The 22,474-nt window shown below is 39.4% G+C and overlaps 1 pseudogene; it reads right to left on the minus strand.

The window, feature by feature from the left end:
- Positions 1 to 9,799: 9,799 nt before the first annotated feature.
- LOC142435165 (U2 spliceosomal RNA) lies at positions 9,800 to 9,864 on the minus strand (annotated as a pseudogene).
- Positions 9,865 to 22,474: the final 12,610 nt, after the last annotated feature.

The raw sequence follows: 22,474 nt of genomic DNA on the forward strand, positions 1-22,474 counted from the left end.
CCATTTAGGGTGCTTAGGTGGTTCTAAATATGATTACAGTGTATAAAGAAAATCAATCAGCAACTAGGGCTGTCCCTGAGGGCAAGAGCGGCTTCCTAATTGGGGGATTAAACTGTGGTGTCCCATTACCACTTTGTCTTCAGAGACGCCCAGCTAGCATTCAGAACCAACATTAATATCATTAGATTTTTATCATTCAATTCTAAGTTTCATTAATTAATAATGGGATAAATTTGATTTTCCCTTTTGGCGTACAGGTGAGCTCCTTATAATCTATCTCCAAATTCAAAGGTACACTAGCCCTCCTATAGAGTTATAGTTGCTGAAACCTCCCGGGCCAGTTCTATTCTGTCCTTCAGGGTCTCAATGAGTCAGAATCAATTCAATGACAGTGAGTTCAGATGAACTGAGGCATCTAGGAAATGCAAAATAGAGGCATCTGCTTGAGACTCTATGAGTTCATTTATTCACTACATAAATTTGAATATGTACAATGTGTCCTCTGTTGCCCTAGGTAGGCACTGTGGTAGGGCCTTGGTAGTTTCGTGTTGTGTTTCTCTCTTTCTATCAAGGAGGTCCAAGTTGGATTCTCAACGAATGAACTTCATGCACAATCTGTCGGTGGAGGCTAGTGAGCTGCTATGAGGGCGAAGAAACAGGGTCGTGATACAAAGTGCAATGTGTATGTGGAGGGAACCTAGTTTGGGTGAGATGGTAAAGGAAGTTCTCTTAGATTGGAAGTAAGAGAGAAGGAGAAATATGATGGATAAGGAAAAGCCAGCAATGGAAGGCTAGCTGGGCGGGAGGTGTGTAACAAGTAGGGTGATCGCATGTGCCACAGGCTTGAGTGAACCAAACATCTGTGCTACTAGAAGAACCAAAACCAACAACACAGCAGCTAGTGCGACTGGCAGGCAGCAGGTGAGGCAAACAATGGAAGTTGTGGAGCTAGATATGATCTTATTTATGATTTGAAATGTTCACTTCTTTATGGCAAACTGTAAAAAGGCTAAGAGGGAAAACAAGACTCCTAGGAAGGAAGATAATGGAGCAGTTCAGGCAAGAGATGGTGGCTAAGATCGAGTTGGCGTGAAGTGAATTACTTTCGGTTTTATACATAGTAAAGATGACATGTCTTGGTGCACCTTTGCACTATGCATATTATACTTCTTACTAGCAGTTCAGTCTACCCTGGATGCATGGGGACTCTGCACAACAGAACAAACTGCTTCCCAATCCTGTACCATCCCCATGATCAGTTAGGGATTGGACCACTCTTGTCCATAGGAATTTTCACTGAAATGTCTTCAACATCATAGCACCATGCAAGTCTCCACTGACAGATGGGTCAGTGGCTGCACTTGAGATGCATGGAAAACAGAATTTTGCCCATGGAATCACCACTGCCTCTGTGAAAGGCATTTTTAAAATATGACATGCATGGCAGATGAATTACATTAGGAAATTCCCTGAAGGAACAGAGCAAAATAAGGATAAACCTCAGATTTTTGGCCTGAGTGTCTGCATGGATGGTCATGTCTTTTTCTGCAATGGGTGAAAACCAACTAGGAACATTCTTCTTCCCTCCCGTTTCTTGTTCTCATCCTCCCCTTCCCTCCCCCTTCTCTCCTTTCCTACCTCTTTCTTTACCTACCTGCCCATCTACCGTTCTTATCTGTAATTTTACATTTTTCTTTCTTTTACATTTAGTGGGTCGAAACCAATTTGTTAAATGGCGGGCTTAATTCTCATGTGGATAAGTAAGCTGGTAAGGAGCCCCGGTAGCAAAGTGGTTATGTGCTGGGCTACCAACTGAGAGGTTGGCAGTTTGAAACCACCAGGCATAGTGTGGGAGAAAGATGGGTCTTTCTAGTTCCATCCTATCTATTCAACAGAAATAATCTGAGAAACTCACAGGGTTGCTAAGAGTCAGTGTTGACTGGATGGCAGTGATAAGCACACTGGTAAGATACTGAGATAAAACCGGGAGAGACTTGGCCCTCACTGAAGTCATGGGCCAAGCTCTGAAGTCAGTCTTTCCCTTGGTTTCAAAGGAGACCGTAACAGAGTGGATGTGCCGGTGGCATCTTATTTTTCACTCACTCATTTTAACTTTCTCAAACATTAAGTTTACCAACCTCATCTGAATATAGTCTTTGCAAATATTGGATGGTGACTGCTGAACTCACTTTAATGTCCGTCTAAAAACAACCCTCTTCATTAGCAGCAAGCTAACTGCCCAGCAATTGCAATTATCTAAGAATATTTAAAATTGTGTTTAGTCCCACTTGCTTTTGCATGAAAGATACAGACAACAATGAACTAACTCAGTCAAGAAACCAATTTTCAGTGTGTGTCTTGGGATTGGAAAACAATTATCCCTACACTTTATCGTTTCTCCATTCTTATTTGTAATTCTTGTCACTCAGGATTAATGCCCAGAATGATGGCCAGAGACTGAAAGATCTTCAATCAGTAAAAAGTGATTCAAGTACATCATTATACTTGATTTACTACTTTGGGCCAGTAGATTCAGATATCTGAACACATATTTTTAGCAATAGCAATGGAAAAAAGCTTTGTTCTTAACCTTTAATCACCCAGAAAATCTAATTTACCACATCCCCTCTATCCTTTAAGTATTCTCTTAATCCGTATTTGTCTGGGTATTAATTCACTTATGTCATTATAATCACTAAATTTTATTCATTAACATGTAAAAATGCTTAATGGCATATGGGAGGGTGGAGGGAAGTTGGGATAGAAAGGGGGAACTGATGATAAGGGTCTGCATAGAACCCCCTCCCTGGGGAACGGACAACAGAAAAGTGGGTGAAGGGAGATGTCGGACAGTGTAAGACATGAAAAAAATTTATAAATTATCAAGGGTTCATGAGGGAGAGGGGTAGGGAGGAAGGTATAAAAATGAGGAGCTGATACCAAGGGCTCAAGTAGAAAGTAAATGTTTTGAGAATGATGATGGCAACAAATGTACAAATGTGCTAGATACAGCGGATGTATGTATGGATTGTGATAAGAGTTGTATGAGACCCCAATAAAATGAATTTTTTTTAAAAAAACAAAAAAATCCTTAATGGCCAATGTTTACCAAAGCAAACTCCCCCATTTCACTGCTCCCCATTACTTTTGAGATATTAGCAGTTGCAAAACTAAAACAATAAGTTTAGAAGCATGGCAGCATAAATTGGGTTTTAATGACCAGCAGCAGAAGGCCAACTTTCTTGCTTCTCCTATAGTCAGTCCAAGTACACCTCTTGGATTGGGAAGAAGTGAGGAGGGAGCCGAAGAGGAGGTGACTGCTGACCACGGGAAGTGGGTAGTGTGCAGTTTGCCAAGGAGTGTGATGGTCCCTTTCAAGTTGACAGAGAGGAAGAACACTAGGTACCTGATTGCGAAATATTCCTTAAGACAATTCAATGACAAATATATACGATTCAAATATGCTCATAGATTTTTATTCCCCCAAGATGAAAATAGCCGATGAAGATCAGAAATAGCTTGTGAATACAGCTAGCTTGTTTAAGTCGTCTCTTGCTCCCAAATATATGCGCATGAAGGTGAGCTCCCAGAGAGAGCAAGCTGGTAAGCACAACAGAGACCCTGAGACAGAGGCTTTGGAAAGGCAGGGAGAAAAATAAATCCTAGACTAGTAGAATAGGTAGACTATTGGCTCTTCCATGAGAAGAAGTTGAATTTTTGGTGAACTCACTAAATGTAGTGCTTTTCTTAAATAACTAAAGTTTGTGCCATAGAGCAAGAAAATTTAGCAAAAAAATGTTTCTTTTTGTTGTTGAGCTCAAGTTGTAAAATAATGTAGACAGCTCACTTTTTAAAGCAATTCCACACTGATGTGAGAAGCCCCTTGGTGTCTAGGGGAATGATTTTGTTATTTTTGTTTTTGCACCTTGAGACCTGGAGACAGACATTATTGAAACCTGGAGACCAGCTATACTGAGATGCCTGAGACAGACCTTATTGAGACCCCAAAACAGACGGGGAGATAGGCATTATTGAGACCTGGTGACAGATACTTCTAATTCAACTATATTCTTTGTTACCAAATATTTTTTTTCCTATTCGGTTCCATTTGTCAACATGACAGACAATGAAAAAGACTAGGAAATATCTTGGGCCAAATGATCTGTGATGTGTCCTTATGTGACATACCTAGTCTAAATGTGAAGAATGGCAACAATTATCCAGGTAAGTCGTGCAAAGAATAATGAACTCATACTTTTGGTCCCAACTGTCCAGATGGCTCAAAAAAAAAACCAAACAGGGATCTAACTAGTGTGGAGAAATATAAGTTTATTTTTTAGTGGATACTGAAGGTAGGAGGAAAATGAAAATGGGGAGTTCTGCTTAAGGGTTAGGGGGTTTAGGTAAATGATGGTGTATTTAATAATTTGGAAATGATACTGTGAATGGTTGTACAACTTAAAATGTAATAAAGTAATTATCATGTAGAAATATTCAAATTGACATATTTTGATAAGTATATTTACCCTAAAATATAGACTAATTTTTGTTATTACTTTATTGTAAAAATGGAAATTCATTGAATTGAGAAAAATATTCAGCCAATAAACCATTTTAGAAAAAGAGAGGCCTACAGAATGCCATCTATTCGGATTGATTATGTTTATTTTTAACTACTTTTATTTTTATAATTGACTTCTTACCTCATTTTGTCATCTTGGTCAAGAAATAATTGCCAGACTTTGCCTGATTAACTCTCTTATTTCCATGAGAACTAAAACACTTTTGTCTATCCTTTGAATGAGTAACTGTTCATATTCCTTTGGTTATAGACATCTGAGGAGTGGACAACATATTTTCTTATATTTTTACTTTTTGTTCAGGTTTTTAGGTCTAACAATGGAGAAAACTCTGATATCTCTTCTGCTTGATATTCTCTAATCTCCACCCTGCGGCTCTATCCGTCACCACTAACATTTGCCTTTTGAAACTGTCTGCTCTAAGACTCTTCTTCCCTCGTGGTAATAAGTTTACAGTTGGTAGGCAGAAGTAGTCACAGTAACTAAGGCTAGCAGGATTTGTTGCCTTTACTAGATAATTGATCATGTCACAGGAAAGCTGTGACTTGGTAGCAGTTAGGACTATGAGCGTTAGTGTCAGTCAGACCCGAATTCAAGTTCTAATTCCACCAGATATTATCTGGGTGACTCTGGGCAAGTAAATTAGCATCTCGGTGTTCCTACTTTCTCAGCCATAAAATAAAGACTAATTAGAGCAATGCCATAAAATGACCTTTTAATGTTGTTACGCTGAGAGATTAAGATAATCCATATACCGTTTGACAAGACCTCCAGCCCTCTTGATCTCATTCTTGTTCCACAATTTGTGCATATTTATATACTATTAGTCTTAAATCGATTCACCTGTCCTTGCCTTCAAAAGATCTTAGGTGTTTCAAAAGTAAGTTCGATCATGTAGTTATTCTGTTGTTTTCCTCTGATGTTGTTTCACATATTCAGCACAAGAAGTGAGTTTCCAGTAGGATCTTAGTAAATGTGTATTGGTTTAACTTTTCCCACTATCCCTGCTAAAATATGAAAGCCTTTTTTTTGTCTTTTCTTGGAACTACTTATGGAAATCCAAATAGATTTTTCTTACCTCTTATTGCTCTTTTCCTGCCCCGACAGGTTGGCAACCATGACCTCATGGTCTGAAGGCTTTGTTCATTCAGGCAGTCTATCTGCAGTCTAAAAGCCCATCCTCATGTCCTGCCTTAACTTCCTCCCAGTAGGGAGGCAGGTCCTGCCTATTTTCTCAATATATTGTTCTCATGAAAATCAATGTCCCTGAAGCCTTTTCCCCAAGAGCAATATTTCCCCAGTCCACTGGGAAAGCTAAATAAAATGATAGAGTATACAAAAAGCATCCAGAAGAACAGATTTCTCCCCAGATCTGGAGTAGTGAATTAGTGAGTTTAGAGGAGCCCATTGCTATTCTGAAGGTCAAACTTCTCCATTACAATGATCAGCACCGCCACTTAGCAACACAGGCATCTTTAGAAAGTTTATCTGCAACTATGTTTCCTCTACCATTCTTGTCCAAATCTGTCTTAGGAGACCCCCATTTCATCCCATCTCTGAACCCTTTTCCTCTCTTTCCATTTCTAGTTTACTACACCACGGAGTTCCTTTCAAAATATTTTTGTGTCTTCATGGCTGCGTACAGGAATTTTCATTAAAAACGCACCTTTATAAAGACTGAATATACACCTGTGCTAGGACCACGTATTTGTGGTTAAGAACCATCCAGTTCCGCAGCACTGGCACTCATTGCGGTGTTTGAGCCCACTGCTGCAGCCAATGCTGTCCGTCCCTCTTATGACGTTCTTCCTCTGCACCGAGCCTTTACTTTACCGAGCCTAATGCATCTGTGAGTCTCTCTTGATGACATGACCAAAGTCACCCAACTTATTTCCAAGGTGAACTCTAGCTGTTCAAATGTGTGCATTCTTTTGTCATGCCGTGGTACTTTCACTATTCTTCATCAATATCATAATTCAAATGTATCAATTCCTCTTGGGTCTTCCTTATACATTACCCAACTTTTAAATGTGTAAGCCAGAAAACCAAACTCACTGCCATTGAGTCAATGCCACCTCAGAGGACAGGGCGCAGCAGTCCCTGACAGAGACTCTTTATAGGAGTACAAAGCCCGGTCCTTCCCTGCAAAGTGGCTGGTGGTTTCAAACTGCTAACCTTGTAGTTAGCAGCCCACAGGTAACCACTATGCCATTAAAGCTCCTTTCATATGCATATGTGGGGGTTAAAAAGACTGTGATTTTAAGTAACAACAACAGTAGCAGAAGTACTAAATATTTGCTGTCTCAGAAAATTAAAGCCAGAAATATAATTATTCCTCTTCAGTGTGTTCTGTAATGATTTGAGAACTTACAAACTTATTTTCAAACTCAAAGACTTTCCTCCCTACCCACCTCAATACAATACTCCTAGGAAACCCTCTACAAAATGTCAGTTGTTCTTTTCAGACTCTGATTTCTAGTTAAATTTCTTGAATTTGTAATCCTTTAAATGAGGAGCTACAGAGCTCATGGCTGCATCAGTTATGAAGTAAGAGTTTATTGAGAAAATTAATATTGGAAACAAGGTTTCGATGGACATGCTTAACTTTCTCCAGAGAATCGAGCACAGTTAGTATAAATCAATATTGCTGATTAAAACTGATTTATACTTATACATTAAGGTCAATATTTCATGTCTTTGACAAACCTTTTTAAGCTGTTAATTCAAATTATTGAATATGCCCAGTAAGAAAATCACTATATTTTAGATTCTTACTTTATTATTCGATCAGCAGCTCTTTACTAAAACTCTCCAACAAGTGTATATACCATGGTCATAACTTGATTATATAATGCGTTGCCCTTCAAAAAGTGCACATCTTTTAACTTTTACAAAATGGCTCTAGTTTTAGTGCATTGGGAGAACCACCTGCACCTCTGAGAAAGAAATACTGGCTTTTCTACTCCCATCAATAGTTGAAGTCACAGAAACCCACTGGAGAAGACACGATGGCAGTGAGTTTGGTTTTTTTGAGTAGCAAATTTTGGGAAAGTGAGGAATATATTTTTATTCATTTTATTGGGGGCTCATACAATTCTTATCACAATCCACACATACATCCATTGTGTCAAGCACATTTGTACATTTGTTGCCATCATCATTCTCAAAACGTTTGCCTTGTACTTGAGCCCTTAATATTGACTGCTCATTTTTCCTCTCCCTCCCCTCTCCCCCCTACCTTATGAACTTTCATAATTTTGTCATATATTACACTGTCCGACGTCTCCCCACGCCTTCTTCTCTGCTGTCCCTCCCCCAAGGAGGAGACTATATGTAGACTCTTGTAATCAGTTCCCCCTTTCTACCCCACATTCTCTCCACCCTCCAGGCATTGCCACTCTCACTACTGGTCCTGAAGGAGTCATCTGTCCTGGATTCCCTGTGTTTCCAGTTGCTATCTGTACCAATGTACATCCTCTGGTCTAGCCATAATTGTAAAGTAGAATTGAGATCATGATAGTGGGGGGTAGGGGGAAGCATTTAAGAACTAGAGGAAAGTTATATGTTTCATCGTTGCTACCCTGCACCCTGCCTGACTCATCTCCTCCCCACAACCTTTCAGTAAGAGGGTGTCCAATTGCCTACCGATGGGTTTTGAGTCTCCTCTCTGCACTTATGCACATTTACAATGATACGATATTTTGTTCTTTGATGCTCAATACCTGCTACATTCGACAGCTCATAGTCACACAGGCTGGTGTGCTTCTTCCATGTGGGCTTTGTTGCTTCCGAGCTAGATGGTCACTTGTTTATATTCAAGCCTTTAAGATCCCACATGCTATATATTTTTTATAGCTGGGCACCATCAGCTTTCTTCAACCACATTTGCTTATGCACACATTTGTCATCAGTGATCGTATCAAGAAGGTGAGCACCCACTGATATGAGTTTTAGTTCTTTGATGTCTGATAACTGGTCCCTTGTACACCTCGTGGTCAGATAGGTTGGTGTGCTTCTTCCATGTGGACTTTGATGCTTCTCAGCTAGGTGGCCGCTTGTATATCTTCAAGCCTTTAAGACCCCATACGCTATATCTTTCGATAGCCAGGAACCAACAGCTTTCTTCGCCACATTTGCTTATGCTTATATTTTTCTTCAGCAATCGTGTCAGGAAGGTGTGCATCCTGGAATGCCTATTTAATAGAACAACGTGTTCTTGCATTGAGTAAGTGCTTGAGTGGAGGCCCAATGTCCATCTGCTGCCTTAATACTAAATCTATAACTATATGCATGTAGATTTGTTTCCCCACACTCATATAAATATATTTACATATGTACATTCCAGAATTTAGACCTCTATAAATATCCTTTGTTGCCTAGTTCTTTCCTCTATTTTCTTTTACTTTCCTCTTGTCCCACTATCATGCTCAGCCTTCATTTGAGGTTCAGTAATTTCTCTAGATTAAATTGCCCTTGCTGTATCCCTACCAGGCCTCTCATACCCTCCTTGCCACTGATTTTGGATCACTTTTTGCTCCTCTGTCCCTGGGTTGGTCAGCACCACCTACTTACCCCCGCCTCCCCCTCTCCCGTGTCCCACCAGGACCATTGGTCATATTGTTTACTCCTCCAGACTATTCATCCAGTCTATCTTATCTAGATAGATCTGTAGAGATAATAATATGCACCAAAAATCAAGCCATAGAAAGGCGATGAATGAAAACACAGTGATGACAACAAAAAAGAAAACCAATTACCCATAGAAGAATAAATTAATTAAACGAAAATAATTTTTTTGCTTGAAATAGTTTATTGTATTTATGTAATAAATCCTCATGGAAATTATGGTTTGGCTTAGCTCTCTGCAACCCGCTCCTGAGCTCTGAGGAAGCTTGCCTTCTTCTGAGCTACCCGATCTTTCTTCTGGGCAAGAGAAATAATTTTTAAAAGAAAGAAAAACCTGTAACTAGATCAAGGTCTGAGTTTTTATCTCTAGGCGTGTCCTTCAGTCAGGTCTGATGGGGTACCATGTTCTGGCCCAAGAGTCTGTCCTTTGTACTCCCTCGGGGCTCCCTGCACTGCTCTCACGGTTGCTCTGCCGCCCACTTTTAGTGGTTTGCCTCGGTGTCACAGAGTCATTCTGGGCCAGTCCCGACGCCGAGTCTCCCGTGTTGTGAGGAATATTTTATAATATGACTCCTTGTCAAGTTCCTCATGTCTGAGTTTTATAGATTTATATTGTTATGTACTACACTTGATCTTAGCCAAAAGGCCAAGAAGCGATTATATATTGTTATGTAATAGAGTTTCTTTTTCTAATACGCTGTTGAATTCTGTTGGCCAGAATTTTGTTGAGAATTCTGTGTCTGTGTTCATGAGGGATATTGGTTTGTACTTTGCTGTCTTTGTGATATCTCCTCCTTGTTGGGGTATCAGGTATACGTTTGCTTCATAGAGTGGGTTGTTGGAGTGTGTTGTCAATTTCTATGTTTTTTAGTACTTTGTGTAGAATTTGTGATAATTCTTATAGTAGAGTTCATACAAAATGAGTTATGCAGTTAAAGTAGACATACCTTCATTATCAATTAAAATAACCATGTTACACGGGACCCTACATTTTCTCAGGACATCATTTATCATTAGCGAGACATCTGCAATGCATCCCCAACATATGTTTTGTAAGACAATTTCAGAGGGCACACATCCTTTTTTCGAGTAGAGGGTGAACTGTTGCCCTAAGGAAGGAACAAATGTGGACTTCATTTCTTCACAGAATACATGAATGGAGAATTCACTAGGCATTTTTTCCAGAGCCTTTACTATGTCTTTTTATCTTGATTAAAAATGAGAAAATTCAATCTGGGACGTGATCATAAACAGACTGTGTGTTTCCCAGAAGTATTCAGGTAAAAGATGGTGAAGAACGCATGCACATCCAGTTGTGGTGGTAGACCACAGGAAGGCAGTGGCATTCTGCACATTTGATATCAGGTACGACAGAAAGCATTTGCTGATGAAAATCATAAACTGCAGCCTTCAGTATGGATTGCAACTCAAAGTAAAGAAAGCAGAAATGCCCACAACTGGATCAATAGACAATATTATGATAATAGCGAAAGAACTTGAGGTGGTCAAGGAGCCACATTTAACAGCATGAAACAGCAATCAAGAAATCAATGTCCCCTAATATGGAGAAGGCTATGCAGGAGACTGGGATCCCCAAATCCATCTGCAGAGTATCTAGTCGGATTAAGCACTTGGCAGAGCCCCTCTGGCCATAGTCTAAGGACATGAACATAGTTTTGCTATCAAACAGAGATTATTGTAAAATTAATTATGAGGTATGGGACGACAGTATAATATGATACCTGGTCAGTTGACTTCCCTCTTGAACCAACTTGAATTTTCTCTTCGATTAAATATTTCTAGCTTGGTCCACTAAAGAAATTTTCTCTCCGGTTTATTTTAATATTGCTGGTGGTAATTTCTTTCTTACTCTCTCTTTATTCTTATTTTAAATCTTTATTATTTTCTTTCTGTTTAATTTTGTTTATTGTTTCTGTTAGCTCTTTCAGTTTGTGGAGCATGGAAGGAGTGGAAGCATACAGAAAATAACTGATTTTGGGATGGGGGAGGGGAGCAAATAATGAATGCAAAAGGGGGTGGGTGCACTAGAACTGATTGTGATGATGCATATGCAACTCTATTTAAAAGCAAGTTAACTATGCAAGTGTATGATATGTGAATTTGATGTTAATAAAACTATATATAGAGATAAAAAGAAATCAATATTCATGGAAGTGCCAGTTGAGAAATCGAGCTACATATTGTATTGGGCAGATATAATACACAAGACCCCTTTAAAATGTTGAAAAGAAAAGATATCTTTGTTTTGAGGGCCTGCCCCAAGTCAGGGTATTTTCAACCACCTTATATGCAAGTGAAAATTGGACAAGGAATAAGGAAGACCAATGAAGGTTTGATGCATTGAAATGATAATGTTGGAAAAGAATATTGAAAGTACTGTGGACTTCCAAAAGAACAAATCTATCTTGGGAGAAGAATAATCATAATGTTCCTAAGAAGCAGAGATGGCACGACTTCATCTCATGTACTATGGACATGTAATCAGAAGAGACCAGTCCCTGGAAAATAATCTCGTGTTGGGTAAAAAGTAGAGGGTCAGTGAAAAAGACAAAGTCCAGGGCTCAAGTGGGAAGAGAATGCTTTGAAAATGCTGATGGCAGCATATGTGCAAATGTGCTTGACACACTGGATGAATGTATGGACTGTGATAAGAGATGTAAGAGCCCCCCCCCATAAAAGTATTTAATAAAAAAGAAAAAGATGAAGTCCGTCAAGGTATAGATCAACATAGTAGCTGCAACAATATAGTCAAAGTCAAACATCACAATTATGAAAATGGTGAAAACCAGGAAGTATTGTGTTCTGTTCTATTTAGGGTCACTATGAATCAGAGGAGACTCGATGTCACCTAACAACAATGACAACAACTACCAGAAAGTACCCACATCCCATGTCCAAGAGACAGGAAAAGGGATTGCCTCGGGAGTACAGATATTAACATGGCTTGACACCAGCGAAAGAACCAGGATCAGAGTCCAAACCACCCCTGGCATAGCAGACTGGCTATTAAAATATACACCCTCTGAGGATGTTAAAAGCGTGAAGATTAACAAGTGGCCATGTAGCAGGAAAGCAACAAAGCCCACATGGAAGAAGCACACCAGCCTGTGCGATCACGAGGTGTCAAGAGGATCAGGTATCAGGCATAAGTAAATTCAAGTTAAAGCTGACAAAAACTAAAACAAGTCCAAGAGACTCAAAGTATGATCTTAAGTATGTTGTTGTTGTTGGGTGTCATCAAGTTGGTTCCTACTCTTAGAGACCTTGTGCTCAATGGAACAAAACACGGCCCAGTTCTGAGTCATCCATTGTCACAATCACTGTCCATCCATGTCACACAGGGCCTTCCTTTTTCCCACTGCCTTTCTACATCACCAAGCATTATGTCCTTTTCCAAGGACTGACCTCTCCTGGTAATATGTCCAACGTCCATAAATTGGAGTTTTGCCATCCTCACCTCTCACAGCATTTCCTCCAAAACAGACATGTTTCCTCTTCTGGCAGTCTTTGATATGCTCAATATTCTTTACCAGGACTATCGTTCAAATGCATTTAGGCTTTTTGGTTCTGATTTATTGTCCAACTTCCGCATGCATGTGAGGTGATTGAAAATGCCATAGCTTGAGGTAGGCACACCTGATTTCAACACTTTAAAGAAATCCTGTGCGGCAGATTTGCCCCATACTGTGTGTCATTTGATTTTTTGGCTGTTGATTTCATAAGCATTGATTGTGATCCAATCAAGATGAAATATTGGTCAACTTCAGTCTTTTCTCCATTTGTCATTCTGTTGGCCATTGAAACAGTTGTGGGGATTTTGGTTTTCTTAACACTGAGCTCTAATATACAGTGAAGATGGCAGCTCTTCACCTCTACCAGCAAATGCTACAAGTTTTCCTCAATTTAAGCAAGCACGGTTATGCCACCTGCACCCCACTGTTTGTGAATGAGCCTTCCTCCAATACTCAGGCATATTTTTCTCCATAGAGTGCACCTGCTCTGGTTATTTGCATCCAGAATGAATCAGTGTGGTGAGAGCGCATAGCCCTAACGCAGAGCTCTCCTGCTTCTAACCCATCCAGCACCCCCTTTCTTGTGTGAGAATAACTGCCGTTTCGTCCAGCGGCAGATTCCCCAGGAGCACAATGAAGTGGTCTGGATTCCCATGCTTCTCAAGGCATCCGCAGTTGTTATGATCTCCACCAGGGGTCCTCAAACTTTTTTATCAGGGGGCCAGTTCACTGTCCCTCAGACTGTTGGAGGGCTGGACTATAGTTTAAAAAAAAAATCTATGAACAAATTCCTACGCACATTGGATGAGTCGGCTGCTAAGCAGGACAGGCAGCAGTGGCAAAAACACCCCACCCAGCGGGCCAGGGAAATGACCTCAGGGGGCCGCATGTGGCCTGCGGGCTGTAGTTTGAAGTCCCCTGATCTACACTCTGTCCGTTTGTAATACTGTGATGGATTGTGTGTATGCTGAAACTGATATCACTAACATTTCCAATACCAGCAGGGGCAGCCAAGGTTCCGAGGTTTCAGTAGAGCTTTCAGACTAAGAACCAACTATGAAGAAGGAATAAGCTGCACACTTCTGAGGGATTTGCTCTGAAAACCTTGTGAACAGCAGTGGAATATTAGTCATCAATAGTGACAGAAGATGAGCCTCTCAGTTTAGAAGGCATGCAAATTATAAGTAAGTAAGAATTGGTTTCTCGAAGTCGAATTGACCATGATGACATGAGTGGAGTAAGGCTTTTGTGCCCTTCATTTGCTAATGAGACCGACTCAAAATAAAAAGAAACAGCTGCAAACATCTATTAATAACACCGGGCAACACACATTTTGGTGCTTCGAATGTCAGACTTGTTTCTGGGTATGTTTAATCTGCTGATTTTTTTTCAATGGCACCAATTTTACCCTATCAGCTCTAGTTTTTGAGATTTAGAACACATGCCATCTACTACGCTACATTCTTCTCACTCATTAAAAAATGAGGATATGTTAATGTAGTGTTAGCTAGCTGGAATAGGGGAAGTTCATGTTGGCTTTATTTAAAGTAGTTTGTGTTGTACTAAATATTTTGGTCAAGTTATAATTCTCATGGTATCCTTTGATCCAAAGACATATTTGAACAGTGCAAATTACATGAACTTGGAATTTTCCCCAAGTACCACTTCCCCTTTATTTGGCACTGAATATCACGCGGTTCCAATTTGTTATGTTAAAAGGTGACTGGAAATAAGAGTTACTGTACGATGAATAAGAAGCCCTGGTGACGTAGTGGGTTGTGTGCTTGACTGCTAACCACAGGTCAGCTATCCAAGCCAACCAGCCACTCTGCAAGAGAAAGATGAAACTTTCTGCTCCCAAGAAGGTTTACAGGTTCAGAGAACCACAGGAGAAGTAGTAATAGACTGACTGGTAATGAGTGTGGGCCAATAACTAAAATAAATGAATAAATAAATAAAAAGCCAAAAGCAAAAGAAAAGTAAAGAAAACCAACCTAACCATCTGCTGGCTGGGGACATACCTACCACACAGAGAGTGGTAATTCCAAAGCATTTCGAACTATAGACCTACAAAATAAACCATTTCTAGTAATTAAAAATTATATAAAATTAATTTAAATAAATTTAAAATGTCCAGTCTTATTATAAGAAGATGCTACAACTTCTCCATACATAGTTACTCTTAAAAGAAAAGTTACTAATTTTCTTTTAAAGAAGCTTGTAGCCAACCTTACCTCTGAAGCTTTTAACATGAATTAGTTACTGACTTCCATATAGTACCTATACTCTGCAGTGTTTACTGGATAATTTGAAAAAGGGAAATCTGAATCTTCAAAATATTTATGAAAATTTCTACAAAGTTTTAAAATGTTGACATTCTAAATTGCCCTCCCGCCTTCCATGTAGGTGCCTTTTTAATTTCTATTTTCATTTTCCATTCTTCTCAAGCTGCCTTCTGCCTTTGCAATATCAAGTTTGCAGTCTCTGTATGGGTTGCACAAACCCCCCCATACCACAAAAAACACCTAATTGATTCTCATTCATATCGACACGCTAGGACAGAGAAGAACTCTCCTTTGCATGTTCCAGCATTCAAACATTTTACAGGTTGCAGAGTGACTGGTGGGATCAAACCACTGCCCTTTTGATTGGCAACTCAATGTATAATCAAGTAGACACCATGGGTTCATATACAATTTCCTTTGGAAGTCTCTGAATACCTAATTCTTTTTCAAATATTTCTTATTGATTTTGTCTTATTCTGTAACTTTGGTGTCTGAATTCTTCTCATATTTAAAACTAGGATGACAGATTAATAAATTCGATGCTGAACATATACTGGAACACCATATCTAAGAAACTAGGACTTATGTGGTATATCCAATGCAAATTTCTGAGTCGGTGCCCCAAGTAACCTAGGAACAGGTCAAGACATCAATAAACAAGTACTTTTGTTGGGTTATGTCATCAGAATGTGAAATGTACCAAGTACAAATCTAGGAAGATTGGAAGTCATCAAAAATGAAATGGAAAGATCAGTATATGAGGCATTCGTGTGCTGAATGGGACTTGTATTAGCCTTTTATAATCAGACTGTGTCATATGATTTCCTATATCAGGAAGGACAAATTCAAAAGAGTGGCATTGCATTTGGGTTAAAATGGTTTTGCTACAGAAGTAAAACCAGTGATCCAGGTATGTACATATATAAAAATGTTTACCTCAAAAATGGCTTACACAGTTGTCGAAGCAGGTAAATTCCGTCAGGTTCAAGTTCGTTGATCAGATGTGAATGGAAGGCTTCTCTGACTCTGGTAGCTGTGGAAGCTGACAAACAGGAAGCACGATGACAAAGCACGAGGGCTAAAGGCTGGTGATGCAAAGTAAATGAATCCAACATTGGCTGAATGAATCCTAGGTCAGCAGTCTGCTGATAACCCTTTGATCAGTAGGGGACACAACAGAAGATCAACTAACTAGATGCATGATCCAACTCCAAAAGAAGGGGGAGGGGGCAAAGGAGAACATATCTCTGCTTAGAGAGCTCTCTCTTATACAAAAGATCACATCCCCAATGAGATGTCATAAGGCATCTCATTGTTGGACTCTACCACTAACTTCACCCAGAAGTGTCCCATTGACATAAGCTAACCATCACAGCATTCATAATCAAAACAGAAAAATGTCAAGACATATCTTAACGTATAATGCTTTCTTAATAGGATAATATCTACATCCTTATAAAGAGATAATGTCCATACATTTAAATAATAGTGATATTCATTGGATTTTTTGTCTGATAGTATCCTAACACAGACTTGAACCAACCACTAAAGTTAGCGATGAAGATTTTTTTAAAGCTGTTTTTTTTTCATGTAGGATACAATTCAAAGGCTTAAATATATTAAAAAGAGCGTGCAATCATTACCACAGCCAAATTTTTATATTTTCCGTCATTCTTGTATCCATTGTTACCAGTTCCCCATTACCCCTCACCCCCCCCCCCGTCATACCATAAGGTTATTGTCTCTATATGTCTACCTGTCTTGGATTTAATATCAAGAGAATCATACAAGACAATGGATAACAACAAAATAAAAGATGATCTTCAATCCAAACGAAAGCAGAAAATAATAAATGCTGGAAGAAGTTAAAAGTGAGTGAAAAGGGAAAACAAATGGTAATATGTTACATTTTAAGTTCTATTTACAGTAGTCCATTTTCCAATACACTCTGAGGACAAACTATCCACAGATTATGTTGGCACGCCAAGAGAGTTTTAGTGTAGACTTAGTCTATGTGAGGACTGTGCAAATGGATTTTGAAAACCAGGTGCTCAAAATTTAAGCTCAAATTTAATTTCCTCCTCTGGTCTTGAATTTCATAATTTATGAGACTTTGAGTACATGGCTTGATGTGCTCACTAAAACCTCTAAGTAAAAAAAAGTACAAGGGTAAGTCAAAAGTTATCATTACAAAATAATAGAAACCTTAATTAACCAAAAATATTGGAGAAGACAGAACATGGCTGCCAGTTAGCCAGCACAGGAGGATTTCCTCAATGATTACCAGAGAAATCTCACCAAGAGCCTCCCTGTCCACAAACTCTCCACCTGTGACCCCTGGAAGCCAGAGAAACAAATTGAAAGCTAAGTATATCGAAGTTGAAACCACCGTACCCTGTGTAGTGGTATCAGTGAATGCCTGTTGATCTTTCCCTATCCTTCTCGAACCCACTCAGCCACACCTCTTACTTCTTTGGCCTCCCGGGGCCTGTATGAAGAGCAGACCAAATGGATAGCTTGATTCAGACGTCCTCACTACCCGATGGAGGTGAGCTATTCAGATATTCCTTGAGAGCTGACAATCATTATGCTGAGTGATGTTAGCCAAGTACAAAAAGACAAATATTTTATGAGCCCACTATTATAAGGAGAAACACCAATCTTAGAGACCGATTTCCAAACAAAGAGGTAGAAAGTCTGCCTACCAGCCATCAAATATGTATTATCCCCCGCCTTATAGGCATTTCATAAGAATCATCTTGAAAAAGGAGCCTTCACATAGGCTGGGGTCACTCCTTTGGGAGGAAGGAAAAAGAAGACCATCCTCTTGATGTCTGTCATGCATCATTGAAACAGAGCTGTGGCAAAGCAATAGCCCCCTCCTTATTGTAAGAGGAATAAGAGGAGAAGTGCACTGGAAAGGGAAGGCGAGCATCTACATTTCAGAGGAGGCACTGGTATTTCTGTCGTTGGGTATGGTGGGTACATGGGGAGGAGAAACTTCACACTGGGAAAGGATGCCCAATTGTAGGGAACCTAAGGGGAGTCGAAACCCGGTTCTATGTTCCTGGGTAGTCACTTGTTTGTGTTTCTACCCAACTCTTGGAGAACCACACCATAGACTAAGGACTACGATGACCTTGAACACTGGTCTTACAGAGAACATGGCCACCCCCAAGGGTCACACCAGAAGGACTCAACATGATGAACAAAGTGGACCATACCACAAAACTACCTGTAGTCCTTGGGCTTAGGACTGAAATCGCATGATGAGAGGGGAAACAAAAATGGCCACCCCAAGACTCTGGAAATGGTGGTTGAGGGACCATGGGTGGGACCACTAAGAGTGTGTGTGCCCAATAAGAGGGAACCCAAGACCCCAAACCACAGAATCTATAGTATTTCAATGCTTTCCTTACATTAATATGACAAGCTGGTAGGCAAGGGTCTACCTTGTAAGGAATGCTACAGGAAAATTGCTCAATGTAAGCAGAATCCAGCCAATTAAGAAATCAATCTGTACAAGGCAACAAGTCATGGATTGCAATGTGTATTTGGACTATACCCAAATAAACTCCTCATATTAACAGTACACTAAACTCTATCCAGGGATCCTCAAACTTTTTAAAAGGAGGGCCAGTTCACTGTGCCTCAGACCCATTGGAGGGCCGGACTATAGTTTGAAAAAATCTATGAACAAATTCCTATGCACATATCTTATTTTGCAGTAAAAAACAAATGGGACAAAAACACCCAGCGGGCTGGATAAATGTCCTCAGTGGGCTGCATGCGGCCCGTGGGCTGTAGTTTGAGGACACCTGCTTCTATGCCTTTTGGATAAATTATTGATGTTATCACTGCAATCGCTTTATCCCACAGGGTGATGATTGACAATATATTTTTCTTTTTTGTTTGTTTTTGTTGTTTTTTGTTTTTATTTTTGCTATAATTAAAACAGAGTCATTCATTACCCTTGAACAAGCAGATGGATTCTGAGGTCCACTTAATTCTAGCCCCAATCCAAGATCAGTTAGTTCTTATAACATGGCTCTGTTTGATACTTGCCTTATGAAGAGACCGCTGAAGATATTGAGTGCTGCAGCAAAGTGTGGTGAACAAAGCAGATGGTGCCCAGCTAGCAACTGGAATAGTGTCTGGGGACTTAAAGGCTTGTAATCAAACAAGAAGCCATCTGAATGGGGCGTCAACTGGAAGAAGCACACCAGCCTTTGTGATCCAAAGATGACAATAACAAAATCAAAATAAGATGAAGGGAAAGATTTAAGAGCTTAAAATGTGAGCACCCAATTTTAAAAAGTCTCTGGAGGACAGTGGGAGCCCGAAATCCATCTGCAGCGGATCTAGTCAGATGAAGCCTCTGGCAGATCCCCTCTTGCTACAGGCGAGGGACTCGAACAGCTATGCTATCAGATAAAGATTGTTGTAAACTTGTTTATGGTGGATCGAACCATGGTATATATAATGTGATACTTGGTCAGTTGACCTCCCTGTTGCCCCAACCTGAATTTGTCTAGGCCAGCGTTTCTCAACCTGTGGGTCACGACTCCTTTGGGGGGTCAAACGATCCTTTCACAGGAGTCACCTGGTCCATGACAGTAGCAAAATTGCAGTGATGAAAATTGCAGCAAAGAAAATAATGTTATAGTTGGGGGTCACCACATGAGGAACTGTATTAAAGGGCTGTGGCATTAGGAAGATTGAACAACTGCTCTAGGCTCATTTCTCACTTGACCTCTGACAGAAATTTCTTTTCTAGCTTTTAAAATACTAATAGTGATATTTTCTTTCATAATCTTTATTTTTATATTATTATTGCCTTCTTGCCATTTTGTTTGGTTTTTCATTGTGTCTGTTGGTTTTCCCAGTTTGTGAAGCACAGCAGTGGGTTCCTTGAGATAATAACTGAGGTAATGTTTTATCAGGGATGGGGGAGTGGAGATTAAGGGGATTTGTTGTGGAAACCATGAATGTGAGAGGGGGAGAGGTCATCACTGATTGTGAAGAGGCAGGCACAAGTCTTTTAAGAAGTGATTTAACTATGGAAGTGGGAAACATGTGAATACTATATAAGGAAAACTACTTTAGGAAGAGAGAGAGAGAAACCAAACTTGACCAATGGTTGCCATGGGTGAAGGAGGAAGAGTCATTGCCTAGGAGGCATCGAGCTAATGTAAATGGTGGTGGAATAATTTGGGAAAAGATAATAATGGTTGTACAACGCGAACAGTAGAATCAATGCCACTGAATTATACATGTAGAAGTTGTTGAATTGAAGAATGCTTTGTTTTGTGTACTCTTGCCACAATTAAAAAATGATTAGATTGTAAACAAAAGGAAAATGATCAAAATTATCAATACCTAATTTATAGAAGGCTATGGAGGACAGAGGGAGCCCCAAATCCATCTGGAGAGTGTCTGGTCAGATCACGCCTCTGGCAGAGCCCTTCTTGCCACAGGAAAGGGCCTCCAACAGGTTTACTGTCACACACACAGTATTGTAAACTTGGTTATGGTTGATAGAACTATGTTATAATATACTTGGTTAGTTGACCTCCCTCTTAACCTAACCTGAATTTGTTTTGGTCTTAAATGTCTCCCGCGTATTCCAAGATACAAAATTCTCCCCTGCCTTTTAAGGTGGCTGGTAGTGTTTTCTTCATTACTGTTTATTTTTATTTTATCTTTATATTATTTTTTCTTCTTTCTGTTCCATTTTCTTTTGTTTTTTATTGTTTCTTTCAGGTTTCCCAGTTCAGGAAGCACAGAGGGAATGGATGTATAGAGATAGTAAATGATGCAGTAGTTTATCGGCAACAGGGTGGGGTGGCAGGAACTGGGAGGCAAACAATGAATGCATTGTGATGATGTATCTATAAGTATTTTAATAAGTGACTTAACTTTAAAAAAAAGAAAGAAATTCCTTGAAATAAATGAGAACGATAACATAACATACCAAAACCTTTGGGATACAGTAGAAGCAGTTATCATAGGGCAATTTATAACAATCCACACAAGCAATAGTCCTATGAAACAGAAGAGAAATTAAAAGTCAACTCCTAATACAACACTTTCAACAACTGGGACATAAAACCCTCAATCAATAGGAGAAAAGGAATGACAGAGATTACAGCAGAAATACATGAATTGGACAACAGGAAAGCAATGGAAAAATCAGCCAGATAAGAGGTTGATTCTTTGACAGGATTTAAAAATTTGACAAGCTGCTGGCAAGCTTAACAAAAGAAAAGAAATATAAGATGCAAATATCTGGAATTCAAGATGAAAAGAATAACATCTCAAGAGATACAAATGAAATAAAAGGAATAATAGCACACTACTATGAAAGGCTGTACTTCAACAAGTATGATAATCGAAAAGAAATGGACAAATATCTAGAAACACACCATTTACCAAAATTAATGCAGATTGATGGAGAAAACCTGAACAGACGCACAATAAAAGTAAAACTGGAGAAAATCATCAAGAAACTTCCAACCAAGAAAATGTCAGGACCAGATTGATTCCACAAGAGAATCCTACCAGGTATTCAGAGAAGCCTCCTCTCTCCACTTTATTGTAGAAGTTTTATTGGCACTTCACCCATATATCATAAAATTCAGTAGCTCAATCATCTCAAGAAGAGTTGTACAATCATTAACACAATTATCTTAGAACATTTTCTTCTTCCTTGTACTCATTGTTATTTGTATAGTTATAATTATTATGATTGTGGCATAATTTACACAAGACCTCCCCAATTCAGCAACTACTACTTGTATAATTCAGTTCCATTGTTTATACTCTCTGTGCGCTATAATCATTATTAATATCCTTTTCCCAATTATTCCACTGCCATTAACATAAATTCAATGCCTCCTAAGCTAAAACTCTTCCTTGTTCGCCCATGATAATCATTGGTCATTTGGTTTCTTTTTCTTTTATAGTAGTTTTCGGGATATAATATTCACATGCCATACACTTCCATAGTTGAGTAGCTTTTAAGTGCGCTCTCCCATCTCTTTGTGTTTTAATGACATTTCTTGGAACAACAAGAATAGTTCTGCCTTAGCGAACTAGCGTTATTGAAAACTTTGTCCTCTCTCCAACTCTCATTGTTTGGGTAAATAGAGTGCAGTCACGTAAGTTTTTCATCTGTACAAGTCAACAATCCATGTATTTTAGTCTAAAAAGCTGTGCTATATACACATACCCTTCTTTTGTCAGCAGTATTTTAAATTCTGTATCATTAGCTAAATTAATACTATCCATAGAATTAGATGCCCTGGTGGCATAGTGGTTACTTGTTGGGCTGCTAACTTTAACATCAGAAGTTTGAAACCACCAGCTACTCTGAGGGAGAAAGACAGAACTTTCTACTTCCATAAAGATTTGCAGTCTCAGAAACTCACAGGGGCAGTTCTACCCTGTC

This window comes from Tenrec ecaudatus, chromosome X, assembly GCF_050624435.1.
Source record: "Tenrec ecaudatus isolate mTenEca1 chromosome X, mTenEca1.hap1, whole genome shotgun sequence".
Classification (NCBI taxonomy): Eukaryota; Metazoa; Chordata; class Mammalia; order Afrosoricida; family Tenrecidae; genus Tenrec; species Tenrec ecaudatus.